The 14,911-nt window shown below is 41.3% G+C and overlaps 2 protein-coding genes and 1 long non-coding RNA gene across 10 annotated transcripts in view; 1 reads left to right on the top strand and 2 right to left on the bottom strand.

Annotated features, from left to right (window-relative positions):
* The window catches only part of Gnas (GNAS complex locus), a 55,892-nt gene that overhangs the window by 24,683 nt on the left and 16,298 nt on the right, over positions 1 to 14,911 (bottom strand). The window lies entirely within an intron of this gene.
* LOC107137583 (guanine nucleotide-binding protein G(s) subunit alpha) overlaps positions 1 to 14,911 on the bottom strand; it is a 60,333-nt gene that overhangs the window by 29,785 nt on the left and 15,637 nt on the right. The window lies entirely within an intron of this gene.
* LOC107137642 overlaps positions 1 to 14,911 on the top strand; it is a 41,618-nt gene that overhangs the window by 11,181 nt on the left and 15,526 nt on the right. The window contains exon 4 of one of the 4 annotated variants that reach the window (XR_007350396.1): positions 13,582 to 13,696. This is a non-coding gene — a long non-coding RNA (uncharacterized LOC107137642). Of the gene's footprint in view, positions 1 to 1,046; positions 3,885 to 13,581; positions 13,866 to 14,911 lie in introns of those variants that run through there. The other 3 variants (XR_001502916.2, XR_001502913.2, XR_001502914.2) reach the window with 3 other exon arrangements.

The following is a 14,911-nucleotide window of genomic DNA, read 5'->3' as shown; positions in this document are numbered from 1 at the left end:
TGATCGTTCAGCAGCTGTGTGCTGGTTTGATCCCCTGTTTCCTTCTCCCTACACCCCCGGATCTTTCTTTTTATTTATTTTTTAAAGAAAGCAGAGCAACTATACAGTACTCGTGCCTCTTTTATTTCCTGACTGTTCTGTGTGTCACAGCCCTGGATGTTGAGAAGCCTGGGGCCTGTTGTTACCGGCCTGAGCGGAATGAGTAAGGCCGCGCTGAAGGGCAGCAACTGGGACCCAACTGCCATTCTTGTGGGGGTATTCACTTGCAGAAGGAACACCAAGGGACTGCTGCTTTGGGGGGATGCAGGGGTCCCTGTGTCCTGGGTCACAAGGAGGAAAGCCCACTTACTGAATTGGGTGTGCTGGGCAGACATAGCCCTGGGCAGAGGAAAGGGGAGTGTGGAGGGCAGGTGACTGCCCCCAAAGCACTCTCCCCATTCCACCCAATGTTCTCTTTTTGAATTTTCCTCCTAAAGACCCCGTTATTAAAAATGTGACTTGCTCAGCTTTTTACCTCACAGAGCTCTTTATTAAAATGCAAATGTCCCTTAAGAGTAACCCTCTAAGCCTTTGCCAGCTAATGGGATTAACTGAACAGAACACAGCCCCTGCCGGGAGGTAAGGAGGCCTGGGGCCAAACCTCCCCTTCTCAAATTGGCCAAGGACTCATCCCTAAGCACCCTGAACACAAGATTCAGGCATTTCTCTTTCAGTTCCCTTTGGGGGTGGTGCTTTTCAAGGAGAAGCCAATTTTTAATAATGTTACCAATCTGAATTTCACTCCTTGTTGAACAAAACTCATCTAGGAGTACCTTCAGTTCAGCCATTCACACAAAACAACTTTCCCTGATTTGTTTATAATATTAAAAAACCTATCTGTATATACGCATGCATATTTTAAAAATATATAAAACTCATATATCATGTGCTGAACAATGCAGAGGTGTATAGATAAGATGTCACTCCAAAGATAACAGATGAGTATCTGTGGATGGGAAACTGGAAATAAAATTCTGGAGACTAAAATTATGCTGTTCTTTCCACAGACTAGGAATTAATGAGTATCTGAATACAGAATATGTCTGTTTCAGAAAACAGGAAGAGAGGCCCAGAGCTCAGCATCTAAGAGGGACTGCGGGAGCTAACATAGAGGAGTGAGGCTAAGCTGGAGGGCTGGAGCTAAGAGAACATTCTGGTACTCTAGGACCTCTGCCTGCAAACCTTAGACATTCCCCATCCCACCAGCAGAGCCCTGATCCTTGACATGGACAGAAGATCCTATGGTTAAGTGGAAGAATTTGGACCCACCTGCTAAGGGAATTTCAATTTAGACCTGGAAGATTCTAGAAGACATAGTTTGGCTCCAGATAGAGAAGAAATGAAAGAGGGAAGCTGAAAGCAGCTCTCAGTACCATCCCTAAGCTAGGCTCTGGAACCCCTTCTGGAAGCAAGGCCAGCACCAGAACCTCTCTGACAAGGTATCAACAAAGGCCAAGGCCTACCCTGTAGCTAGATCGCATTCGTCACTGCTGTTCACTGCTGTTCCTGTTCAGACTTTCAGCCTCAGACTGGCATGGAAATTTGAATGGCTGTGCCTGTCAAATGTCTAGACAAGGTTGTTTGTTTTGACCCAAGTAGATCCTTCTGGGTTTTGTGCATTTTAATTTTCAGTCCTCACAATAATTTTATGTAAGCTCTGATTTGGTTTGCTCAGCTAGGTTGGAGATCTCTTGAAAGCTGATGAAACATGTCTTTTGACCATCATTCCATCCTCTTAATTGTTGCTATCTACTCTCAGTATGATCCCTTTGTAGAAACTGACCACCCTCCTTAACTTCCTAGCTTTGGTTTTGACTGTGGACCAAGAAGGGGGCAGCAATGTCTTACACTTTTGTCTTCCCCATTGGGAGGGGCACATGTTGTGAACTCAACTTGTGTATATTGAATGAATGAATGAATGAATGAATAAAAATGCCCAAATTAAGGCAAACTCACCAGACCGGCAAGGACTCATCCTCCTGAGAGGCGTAGCAGATTCTTGAGTAGCTACTGCGTGCTGAGAGGTGCTACTAGAGAGGCAAAGAGGAAACAAGGCTATTTTGATTTATAAGTTAACCAAAAATTAGGAATAACTTATCAGTGAGGGAAAATGGGTGCATGTGTGCCACAGACTAGCCAGTATTCCATGCTCTTTGCCAAGTTGGACGTTACCCTCTCGTGCGAGAAACCTCAGACCTGCCAATGGTCAAAAACTTGAAAAGTAACTGTGACAACTGTTTTCATTTGGAACTATGATGGATATACTCTTTTCCTAAATCGGGCATGTCATTTTATTCTAAATTTCTATTAAACACTTCCCAACACTATTTCTTTCCTCCTTCCTAAAGAACCACCATGACCCCCGACTCCCCAGTAATTCCAGATGTCACACAAGGCCCATTGTGTGACCATCTTTGTGGTGAGGTCTCTTTCTTGGCTATTAGAACAGCAATTGTTTCTTCCTCCCTGCACTGGCCCCTAATTGGCTATTCTACTGTCTCAAAGCAATACAAATTCTGCTCAAATCAATTATCAACACATTTCTAACTCCTGGCACTGGGAAAGAGAGGGAGCTTTTCCTGGTCTGGGAGGCTTACCCATGAGAAGGAGCTGAGAGGGTCAGCCTGGGAAACCCCTTTGGCCCCGGTGGCTGTGCTTCAAACAAAAGCCCCCAACTTCAGAGAATGGAATCCTATTGCAACCATCCAGGACAGGATTTTTATTGTTTGTTTCACTTGAGCTTATGAATAAAGCACAGGTCACAAAGAAGCAGCTGAGGCAATATCCTCCACACCCATGCTGCTCCAGATTTGCATCTGGCTGAGCTGCCTCTTCTGCCTCATCCCCTCTTCCCTTCACCTTCCCTCATTATCTACCCTCTCTAATGAACATACTTGTTTTTCAAGGTGAAAGAGTAGAAAGAAAAGAAAGAACGAGAAAACAATAAGAATTTAGCGTAAAATTCAAAGGATGTCCTGTACTTCAGAGATGTCCACTTAGTATACAGTTTGCCTTTAACCTAAGGCTTTGGCTTTGTTTTGTTCTGGGTGATTATTTAATAAAAAGATTCATGAAGATTAGATTTATTTTTTTAAAGGACAAAAAGGTCCATTGTGTGTCAGATTTCTTAAAACAAAACAAAACCACTAAGTGGGATAAGGATGTGAAAACACTTGGAAAAATCAGATTGTGGGACAAGGGAAGGGTATTCCTGATTTCAAAATAAGACAAAAATGAAACAATCACTTTATGATCAGGAGAGAGGGCAATGGCTAGAGCTGAGAGGACTCAGGTGGCCCCATCCTGTTCTCCTCCATGGCTCCTAGAACCCACATGGCCTTGTGGGGTGGTGGGACAGGAAGGGCTGATGCCCCACCACCTGTTGAGCTTCCTCTTCTTCCCCGCCCCCCCCAGCTCTGGCAATTCTCCAGCTCTGGCAATTCTCCAGCTCTGCCTAGAGCAGCTTTAGTTATTTGCAATCTGATCCTCTCTAGCAGACTGTAAGTTTCTAGAGGGCAGGAAACCCATCTGGTACTTAAAGCTGAACTTGGCAAAGGTGACTTTTCACATCTTTCTTTCTCTTTGTTTCTTCTTTCCCACTCCTTCAAAACTTTCTTTTTTCACCTCTGGGCTTATTTATCTTTTTCCTTTTGTACCTTCTCTTCTCTTTCTTTCCTTCTACAATTAAGAACAAATGGAGTTGGTTTTAACTTTTCCCACCTCAGTAAAAGGACTGAATCAGTCAAAGACTGTAAGCAACAAGGGCGGACCTGGGTGACTCCTCAGGAAACTGGCCTATAATGTGTGTCTGGGGCAGGCAATGGGGTGGGGGTGCTAAATACAAAATCTTTTACATATCATAGTTAATAAATACCCTTCTTAAAAACATCCATACGTGTGGGTAAAGAACATGAGATAAGGAGAAATAGTCATAGCAGGATAAGGGCAGGGTAGGGGGATTTCCTGTAATATTTATAATGTCATTTTAACAATAAATACAATTTCTAGAAGAAAAAGGGCCAGGCCCAAGTGTGGGTTCCAAGATCTAGAGGAAGCGAAAGTGGGCAGTCTGGCCCCATGAAGGAGAGTTCTAAGTGGGTGTGGTCCCCTACAAGAGAAGATTTGGGCATTTGGAGGGGGGACTGGCAAAGAAACCCATCAAATAACAGAGCAAAGTTCCCTGCCCCCCAAAAGTCCAGGATAGCAGGAATGGTGTTAAAACCAAGACCCCAGGGACCCAAAATGGAGCTAACTCCAACTCCAAACACCCCAAAAATGTGGGTCTCTTTTTCTGCCAAGGTTTTTTCCTACATTTGGTCTAGAGAATTCTAAGTGGTCCCCACTTTCCTGTGAACACAACCAGCTATTCTAGCTCTCTGCTGACCTCTGGTGGGGAGCAGCTCCATTGGGCCAGGGAAGGTGCTAGAAAGAGCTGCCTACCTGTGTCCCACCATCTACCATGGCACCTACAGGGGGGTGGCTAACCTGCCTGAATCAGAATTCAGGGCCAAAAAGCAGGAGCCCCCCAAGGAAGGGTGGGAAAGAGGATAAAAGGAAAAGGTAATAATACCTGTTCTCGGAACCAAGGGATTTAGGCCCAGACGCATCAGCTCCAGCTTCCCTTTCGCTGGAAACAAGAAGCCAAAGGGGCCTGCCCCAAGTTCAGTGAGGTACCCGAGATGGAGAGGGGTTCTCGTTCTTGGACAGGGAAAATTAAACATCACGAGAATATCCTGGCATGGTGGAGGCAGGGGGCTGAAGTACTAAGGAATAGGAGGTACTGAGGAAAGGACAGAAATTCAAATTTAGCCTTGAAATCTCAGAGGCCCTTAAAAAAATTTCTGTAAACAGGCATTTCATATGTACCCAAATTCTACTCCCTCCTCTGCCTCATCTTCCCACAGGGTCTCAAATGCTCCCTCCCTAGGGAGGCTCTTTGGGTTCCCCAGATGGAAGCAGGACCTCTTCTCCTTTGTCTTTTTTAGCCCTGGATTGTGGTGGGAAAGAAAGTTCCTAGCACCTCTGCTCCCAGTGAAAGGGACCAGGAATTGTTAATTATTTACCTAAGGACAAAAGATGGTCCCACTTTGATTCTTATACAAATCTGCCACTTTGGAACAGATACTCAAAGGTGTGTGGGGGTGGTGTGGTGTGTAGGGGTGTGTGTGTGTGTGTGTGTGTGTGTGTGTGTTTGTACTGACAAAACTCTTCTACTTAAACTTTTCACACACACACAAAGAAAAGTTTTAACGTAAGAAAGATAACCCCCTCTTCTTTTCCAATAGAGGAAAACTGGAAGGGACCCAGGAGACCAAGAAATTTGCCCAAGGTCTCAAAGTGGTTCCCAGCAGAATCAGGGCCAGGAACTGTGAATTTGGAGGTCACCCCCTACTGTGTTTTCCTGCAGCTAACTAAGGTCCACAAAGCCACTAATTAAAATACCAGGATCTGTCCTCAGATAAATTGCTCCATTGAAACCTTTAAAGAATACCCCAGGCCAGAGGATCAGGGGCTGCCTGCTTCCTGGGAAGGAGGATCAGGGAGGGGGATGTGCAGCTGAGCTTTGGGCGCTGGCGCAGGGCAAGAAGAGTTTTGAAGAGCTAGGATCTCAACAGTGAAAGCCGAGCGCCATCTGCCAGCCATTTCTGAGAGTCTGGCTTTATTTTATTGTTTCTAGTTCCCACCCCTGAATAGTTGGTTTTCTCATTTCTTTCCATTAAAAAAGAAAGAAAGAAAATAAAAGAAAATGTATTTCTTACCAGAAAGCCCCTTCCCTAATAAGAATCCTATTAATAAAAAAAAAATTCAGGAAAGGGGAGGTGGAGGGAGAGAGAGAGAGAAAGAGAGAAGAGATATGAATGAGCACAAACCAAGAAAGAAAAAGTAGGGAATTCCTCAGGAGGCTGATTTCTGTCTCCCCATTTCTGAACTTTGCAAACTACTGAGGAAGATGAGGAAAACCCCTTTTCCACACAAGGTAACCTGCAGGTCCTCCTCCTCCTCCCAGCAGATTTGACTTCCTGTTGGAGCTGCCTTAAAATCTCAAGTCAGATCTTGACATGGGGGATCAAAGTTGTGGGTGCCACCTGTCTGTCTGAGTCTTGGACCAAGATGGATGCAGGAGTTTAAGATCTGCTCTCCACCTGAGAAAGAGTTTCTATCCTGAGTCCCCTTCCCTAGCTCTACCTCAACATCACAGAACTTTATGTACACTTGTGTATTTAAAAAGTTGAATGCAGAAGCACACGCTGGCTGCCCCTTGGACCATCAAATGTAGGCCCCTTCTCTGACCATGGCAGAACCCCAGGAATACTCAGCAGAATCATCATAAATACTGTCAATACTTTTAAGAATCAAAATTTTGCCTTCTCTAGATGTCACTTGGCAAATGCATGGAATCATAGAACTAAGTGCTAGAATCACCAAGGTCATAGGGATGTGACTCCCACCCCCAGTTTCTAAGCCAGTGCTCTCTTTCCACTATCCTAGAGCCCCCAAAAGTTGGGCAGCCTCTGTTTACCTCTTTCCTCATTGATTTGACTCTTCCCCACTGGGGAAACATGGTGTAATCACAGTAAGCTCAAAACCCAAACTACCCTAGAACAGACAATTTCCTAAGCGCTACACAGGTACTAGATCCCATGAGGGACTTTGCCAGAGCCTCCCCCTTGGAAAGGGGAGCCCTCCAAAAGTGTCCATCTGAAATCCTGCCTGCCTGGCCATTTGTTTTGCAAAACAAAATTAGTTGCTATACTTTCCTTTTTAACAACCAAAAAAAAAAAAAAAATCACATCAATTCTTAATTAGAAATAGCTACAAGTTTTCTGGCAATCCACTTCAAAAAAATTTTCCCCTAACGTCTGGGGCATTTGTTTTTGGGTTCTGCCTGGAGTCTTCTAAGCATTTCCTTGGAAAGAGATTGTACTTGGTCCCAGGCAAAATGTCAAAATCAACAATCTGAAAGCTTGCCTTGAATAACTTCTAGTACTCTGTAATAAGGAGGTGTAATAAGGAGGTATCATAGTTAAGGGGCTCTTTGCTCAGCTGAACCTAGGGCATAGCAAACTAGTCTGAAGACAAGATTTTATTTCAAATAATCCTTTTAATTTCACAAGTCCAATATGTAATTTGCCAAACTAACAACCATTTCTGCCCCTAATCCTAATCCTAAAAGCTAGGGCTGGGTTTGTGGCTCAGTGGTAGAGTGCCTGGAGCCTGGGTTCAATCCCCAGCACCACAAACAACAACAACAACAACCCCCTCCCCCAAACAAAGTGTTTAAATCCATGTGCCTCTGTGGAGTGGAGAGTGGTTACTATCTTTTATTTTTACTTTTCTGGCCTTTGCAATGAAGTTAGAGGTACAAATTCCAAACTTTCTAAGGGAAAAAAACAAACAAAAAAAAAAAAAAAAAAAAAAACCTGTTTTAAAAAGATTAGGGCTGGAGTTAGCTCAGAAACAGGGTGCAGGTTTAGCATTTGTTAAGCCCTAGGTTCCATTCCCAACACCAAATAAAATAAAATAAAATCCTGATGCATGTGTAATAGCTGAATACTCTGTTGAATAAAGACCACATGGGGGCAAAAATAAAATATTTTCGCCTTCAAATAGAATAAATAAGTAATAAGTTTCCTTCCATAATGGTTATTTGGGAGAGTCAGATTAGTTATAAGTGGGTGGAGGTGTGGGGAGACCACTGTTTAAAATCACCATTTAGTCCTGTTCTCTGATTATGCTAAGAGATATTGGGCATAGAACCTTAGATGGGAGAAATGGGCACTACATTTTCTTTCTGAAAAAATTTATTTTAACTTCTTCAGTATAGTCATTCAGAGGCATCCTTCCACTGTCCCAACTACCAGTTAAAGGTGACAAGTCACCTTCATATGGTAGGCTGGCTCCCTGTGGCCTAGGAATAAGGAGATCCAGCAAACAGGGTCCACATCACAGCCTGACTCCACTCACCCACTGATTAGCTGAGGGGCTGACTTGGCTGACCAGAGTCTTAGACCAATTTATAGCTTACTTCTTTGAAGTAATTCCCTGGCTAACCTTCTCTGAGATTTCTGGAATTTGCTTCTACCCAAGAATGTGGTCGCCAAAGTTAAGTATGAACATTGTCAACTGGTTAGAACTAACTGGAGGGACAATCTTCCCTCTGAAGACTTTTGTAAGATGTGGAACTTATGACACCCATGACCTCTAACTTCCCCTGAACTGGGTGTGGATAATGTTGGTGCAGTGCTTCTCAACCAGGGGTGCTATTTGGCTATGAATGAAAACAGTTTGTGTTGTCACATGTGTGGTGGTTGTGGGCAGTAGGGTGGGGTGTGTCTGTGATTGATGTCTAGAGGGCAGAGATGCTGCTAAATGTCCTACAGTGCATTGGACAACCCTACCTCCATGATAAAATGTTAATGGAGCTGCTTGGAGGACCCCTCTATCGAGAAGAATCCCCCAAAGTGCTCCTAAAATCCCAGCATACAGCTAACAGAGAGAAGTCACAGCCTAAAAGCTAAAACCTGAGTCTGATTAAAGATATGCAGCCTATTTAATTTGGGGTTCCATCCTGGGGTGGGAGGAAGTGGTGAATGTGAATTAGGACTCTTCCCCATCTTTGCTGATTCCTCTTGTCCCCTCTCCTTTGTACTATAGCTGTGTCACCTTTCCTTTGTCTTATACTGTCTCACCATCTAGTGGCCACCTGAAATACCAACTAACCTTCTCCATCTCTAGGCCCTTCTAAAGCCAGTCATTAAAGCATTCATATTTTGGTGGCAGTGGGCAGAAGAACCTTTGAATGATGTATATAATAAGTTATAATAAGTTAATTAAATGTCCTTCAGCAAATATACAGGAATTAGATGGACACTTCCTAAGATATCAAAAGCCCACTGTGGGGGGAGAAATCAAGGGGCCAGTTATAAATAAGGTATGCCTTTTTTAGGTGGAGCCCATAGGGCTTCTGTTTAAATTCTCTGGACACTTGTGGATTGCAATAGATAGGTGCAGATTACAAACAGTATGTTTTTGAAAGGATGTGTTCAAGTCCCAGCAACTTGAGTAGGTACTTACACACTTCTCAAGTAAGACCATCTATCCTTGATAGATTTTTGTTGTTGTTGTTGTTTGTTTGTTTTGTTTTGCATCAACTAAATCAACCAGTTACTTTTACAGCTCTAGAAACTGAGGCTCGGATATGGGGGTCCCAGAAGTCCAGGGACTTTGGATGGATACTAGCTAGGATGCAGGACACTTGTGCCTATTTCCTTTGACAAAGGTGTATTAAGCAGCCCTTCTTGGTTCCCAGACTGTATCTCAATGCCTGGCCTTAATGTCTGTGTATCATCATAAGCATTATCGTTTTCTGTTTGTTTTTTCAAAAATCCCTCAGCTTCAAACTTACCTGGATACAGGTTCCCTGTAAAAAAAAACTTCATAGTAATTTACATATTAGCAATCAGTTTGATACAAGACAAATTACTCCTATAGGAAAGAGGAGAGAGGTGTTGTGATCTTTTGATTGAGTGGAGAGGCAAGAACCAGAGTGAATCTCTTGCTGGCTACATTCTGATTTCTTTGCAAGAAGTGGCACTCCCTTGGCAGTGACACTGAGCTTGTGAAAGCTTCATAGTGACACTTCTGAGAAAGTAGGTACATGAGGTTTTTCTTCCCCATTATCAACTCATTAGAGGAAATTTAAAGTACTTACTCTGTCCCCCACACATAATGTGTGACAGTGTCGGAAACATTGACTGACTCATCATAAATTTGAAATCGAATAGCAATTTATAGTACCTTTATACCTCTCTCCTCACCCCAAATTGAATCATTAAAACACACTTAGTAAGATCCGATGTTCAAGGTCTGTGGGCAGAACTCCACAAATCGGAATACTTGTGAATTCTCTTGAGGTTTAACAATTACTCTGCAAGGCATCTGGGGTTTTTACCTCTCAGTAAGTACAGCAGAGGCACCCTCCCCTGTCACAGGCTGCTTGTCTAACAATCTTCCCTTGTTACAACTCCCAGTTGTCACATGTGTAAGACTGCTTAAGTCATTCTAACTGAAAGGTGTGTGTCTTCTACTTGTTAGGGACCAAAGCACCCAATGCCTCAACAGTGTGTGTGTGATGATTGACAATATAAAAGAAATGCATTTTCTGTGTGGTTCCCTACCTCTTTCTTGGAGGTCTTGTCCTCTTCAATTCCCACCGTCTGGCCTTCGTCACCATCTAGCTGCTGGGAAGGAAACTAAAGACACTTTCTTTTTTTTTAAACGTGTAAAAATCATAGAACAATTCAAGCTCAAGTCCTTGGGATAAGTCACAGTATTGAATTGATTTACAGACAGAAGCTAATAATGAGCAAGAGAAAGGGGAAGGGGTAAGCAGGGTAATGGGTGAGACCTTCTCAGGACTAGTAAAATAGCTATCCCTTCGTCTCTATGCCACGTCGCCCACCTGAAAGTGACTTCACTTTCAATCATAAATTTGATAAGGTGCCATTTGTCCACTGCTTGAGTAGAGCTTCATTTACAAAATGTTACAAAGAGTGTACTCTGAAATGTAGAGACAGAAAGGGAGACAGAGGTTCCTGCTACTTCTAGATCTTGGAAGTGAACAGTCTCCTGTGAGATACAGAGTAAAGCTGAACCACACCCTCACCTGTGCAGGGAGAAAAAAAAAAATCAAGGAAGAAAAGAAATTTTCTAAAAATAACACTTAATATTTGGGGGCCAGTTACTGAGCTGAATATCCTTCAAAAGCCTTCTAGAGATTTCTCCAAAGTCATTTCATGTCTGGTATCTTGCTTTCTTTTTAGAGGAATTAAAAAAAAAAAAAAAAAACCAAAAAACAAACTCCTCCCAGTTGTTTTGGAAACCCGCCTTGTTCAAGGGCCAGGTCTAGCCCTACCCCATGGCCAGTTGGCATCTGAGATTCCCACTGGTCTTTCTAAGTTGTGAAGACGTTCCTTTGGACTTGAAGATTCCTCAGTAGCACTCCAAAAAGGGAGCCATTTTTCTCTCACTCCCTAAAGAGAGCTTGATCTTATCAAAGATTCATCTAGTCCAATTCAATGAAATCTGTTATGGTGGGTGTGAGGATTCATGTTCCTATTGTGGGGGGCCACCAGTGGTAGAGAAGGTTAATTAGATTCACCACTGCTTTTAGTTCCCTTTGGTTGCTTTAATTAATGGTGAGACCCTGCTGCATCAATTGGCTCTGTCCTTTCTATTTCGAAAACTCCTCCTCCTGAGAAAGTTAATATTAAAATGGGCAAATAACATGTCAATTTTGCAATTCATTAAAGCCTTAGAAGGGGCAGGGTAGGTTTGGGAAGAACCCCATCTTTGCTTTAGACAAACAACAAAAACCAAAACCCCAAGAAATTCAGAAATCAATTTTCATTTGCTTTTTATGTGTCTCCTAAAAGGTATTTTGTGCAGAGGCATTGGAAGAGCTGCCATTTTACTGGGGGTGGGATGGGGTGGTGTGTGTGTGTGTGTGTGTGTGTGTGTGTGTGTTTGTTTGTGAATTTCAGAGTGGAAATTGACTCTGAAAAATGGGGCATGCTGGGAATTTAAAATCTGGTACATTAGGTTATTTTCTCTAAAAAGAAATTTATTTTTGTTTAATATCAACCTTTCTGCATAAACAAAGGTAATTTCTTTCTAAATGGGAATTATCCCTGAATTAAGAGCAAGGACTACTTTTAAAACAGAAAAAAACTATGAAAAATATTATGCCATTATTTTAATAGTCTCATTAGGTCCAGAGAGTTCTAAACACCCTAATACTGCACAGGTAGGTATGTAGAGGAGCTATGTGTAAAAGCAACTGCATTTTATTTTAAAATAATAATTATTACTATTATTGGAAATAATATTATTATTATTACTATTATTATTATAATTGGAAACCTGAGTAAAAAGAAAAGTTTTAGACTCTGCTAAAGAAAACTACTGATGAATTTAAAAAAATCTGCAAATAAACTAAGACTGCAGTGCTGCCGTGCTGGCAGATGAGTTCAAGCAAATGTGGAAATTAAATATCACCATAGCAATGACAGGTATCTCAGAAATGGGTAGCTCACATTTCATGTACACTCAATGGACATTTATAACCAGGGATCTGGTAGGGCCTGGCTATAATTCAGAAAGCAACAGACTACTAGACACCTGTCACTGACAAGGGATTTTAGGAGCACAGAACACATTTACAGCAATCATGCTTTACACTTAAATAATGCCATACAGCTTATTACCATGTTTTTGGTAAGCATTATGGTATCTGAAATAGAAACCTCAGGTCCTTTACTTACCTTTGAAGTCTCTGAAAAAAAGTCCCTGATATTTTTTCTTTTTTTATTTGACCATGAAATGGGGTCCTATTATGTTTTTATTGCCCAGAACTGTTTCAAAGGACTAATGTGCCTAGATAGAAGACTTTTAAAAATGTAAAATGCAATCTGAAAGTGTTATTATTATCATTACTAGTCACCAACAATATTGAGAACAGTGAGATTTTCACTTTCAAGTCAGGAGGGGATATACAGAAAGGAGATAGCACTAATTCTCTTTGCTTAAAACCAGTTTTTCATGGTGGAAAATGTGGGAAAATTTAAAAAATTAAGCTATCCATATGAAAAAAATATTTATTATTATTATTTATTATTATTTTTATTGTTATTTATTTATTATTTTTATTTATGGGGATTTAGATTTTAAAAAGCAGGACAGAATTTCAGCCTCTGAGAAGCATGGATACTATTGGGGGAGAGAGAGAAGGGAAAATAATAAAGATCTCTTTAACTCTAAAATTTTGTAACCTGATAAGCCATGCCTTTCCCTCTGCACCAAACAGCTCAGTGGAGGCATTCTAAATATGGGAAATAGCTGTATTAAAAAAAAAAAAAAAGAAAGAAAAAAAGAAAAAGTAAGAACGCTTCTACAAGGTGGGCCGCACATCACTGTTGCACCTGGCAACATAAATAAATTATCATACAATTAATTGTGATTCACTGCATAAAGTGTCCTAGCAGAATGGCCATAATTATATATAGCATTTGCCTGTACAATTTTAATAAATGCAGCAGAACTGAAGAAACTGATCTAGTAGCCCTCTTCAATTCTTAAAACAAGGAGTCACTTCTGAATGAAGTTAAACAAGAAAAACAAAAAAAAGTGTAGCCCACCAAAATTATTTAAAAAGGCAACAAAACATGGAAATAATGTATTATCAGATAGAAACCAACAAAATGTTATTGGTTTCTATCTTTTTAACATTCTTTGTAATGAGGGTAAGGTATTTGGGCAATAAAAATAGGAAGCATATGCACGTAAACAACACATTTTTAAAGCAATGGATGAATATGAATGGCACAAAGTAGAAACCATGTCAAAAGATGACACCTGACCTGCATTTTCAGTGGTAGGAATGTGTGGATGTCTTGTTTCACGTGTTGGGACTAGAAATTTAGCAAAAAGTTCTTATCCTAAGTTTAACTAAGTCTTTATACTTCCTCTTTGCTCTCTCCTCAGTCAATAACTCAGGCCCAGATGGGATACCTCTCTTGTCACTTCAGCAAGATGAAGCCAGCCTGCTGGGAAAGTAGCCTGGTTTGACAAGCTACACTGCTATGGTTTCAGGAAGCAGGTAACACAGGCCAGCTTTGGCCCAACGTATATCAGCTTGTTTTCTGTACAATGCTATATCCCAACTTGCTTGACTACCAAGACCCAAGGAGCAAAAGTATCCTAACATTTTTCCTTCTTATGTTTAATTTTTTTCCCCTGAAGACAAATTAAAGAGGAGTAAAGGGAAACTTCTAAAATTTTTAATTCCTGACCCCAGATATGAACAGTTTGCTGCAGGATTGATGGTTGCATAATGGTATGAGCCCCCATTCTTGAGAGGACAGCTTAGTGAAGATTTGCTAGGAAGAAGCTTAATTTCTCAAATATGGCAACTGAGGCTCCAACATGTAAGGGACATTGTCAATTTGCCAAGTAGGGGTCAGGTGGGCACCATCACTTGGATCTCCTATCTGTAACCAGTTGTGTCCCTCCCTCCTCCCAGTTCACAAGTTTGCTTCCCAGAACTAAGCTTGAAATATTGAAGTGGGTCTGTAATGGCAAAATCAGTACACTGTCATTGAAGGTTCTGTGGCTTTGGGATATCTGAAATTTCAAACTACTTCCTTTTTATGTTTTTGGGTGAATGATAATGTCATTGTTTCCCCAGGAAGGCATAAATAAGATGATAACATGAAAAACTGTGATTTGCAGGAGACACATAACAGCAGCACAGTTATGTCAATACTGTCATTAATAAAAACCATCACATATTTTAAAATATTTAACAAACAAATGTAGCACAGCATGAGAAATTGTGATCTTGAAATCCCTTGAAAGGTCTTAGTAAACACAAAAGTTGATTATGGAGCTTTACTTTTCAAATTTCATTTAAGTCACAGATTCAGACCAGTGTTAACTGATGCTTTACTTAACTGTGGCAAAAAGAGTTAATATCCCAGATTTGACATAAGTTGTCTGCAGTGGAGGGAAGGGCCTGTAGAGGGATGGGGGCACTGAGAGCTGGGGAAAGGTGGAGCGGGGGAGGTGAGGGCCTCCAGAAGCATTCTTCTAGATGATAGTATTTTAAGTTTAATCAACAAGACCCTTTTATTTATTTATTTATTTATTTTATTCAAAGCCTATTGGCAGAAGACCTTACCTGTAAGCCTTTTGCCCCCAGCTAAAGCTGCTTGAAAAAATTCACATGCAAACACATATCATAAGTCATAGTCACAGTTTTCCATACTTTGTCCACATACTTAAAATGCATTTGGAACATTTAATTTTTTTTTAA

The sequence above is a fragment of the Marmota marmota genome, unplaced genomic scaffold, assembly GCF_001458135.2.
Source record: "Marmota marmota marmota unplaced genomic scaffold, marMar, whole genome shotgun sequence".
Lineage (NCBI taxonomy): Eukaryota > Metazoa > Chordata > Mammalia > Rodentia > Sciuridae > Marmota > Marmota marmota.
Note: the sequence above shows the minus strand (reverse complement) of the source record. Positions and strands in the feature narration are given on the sequence as shown.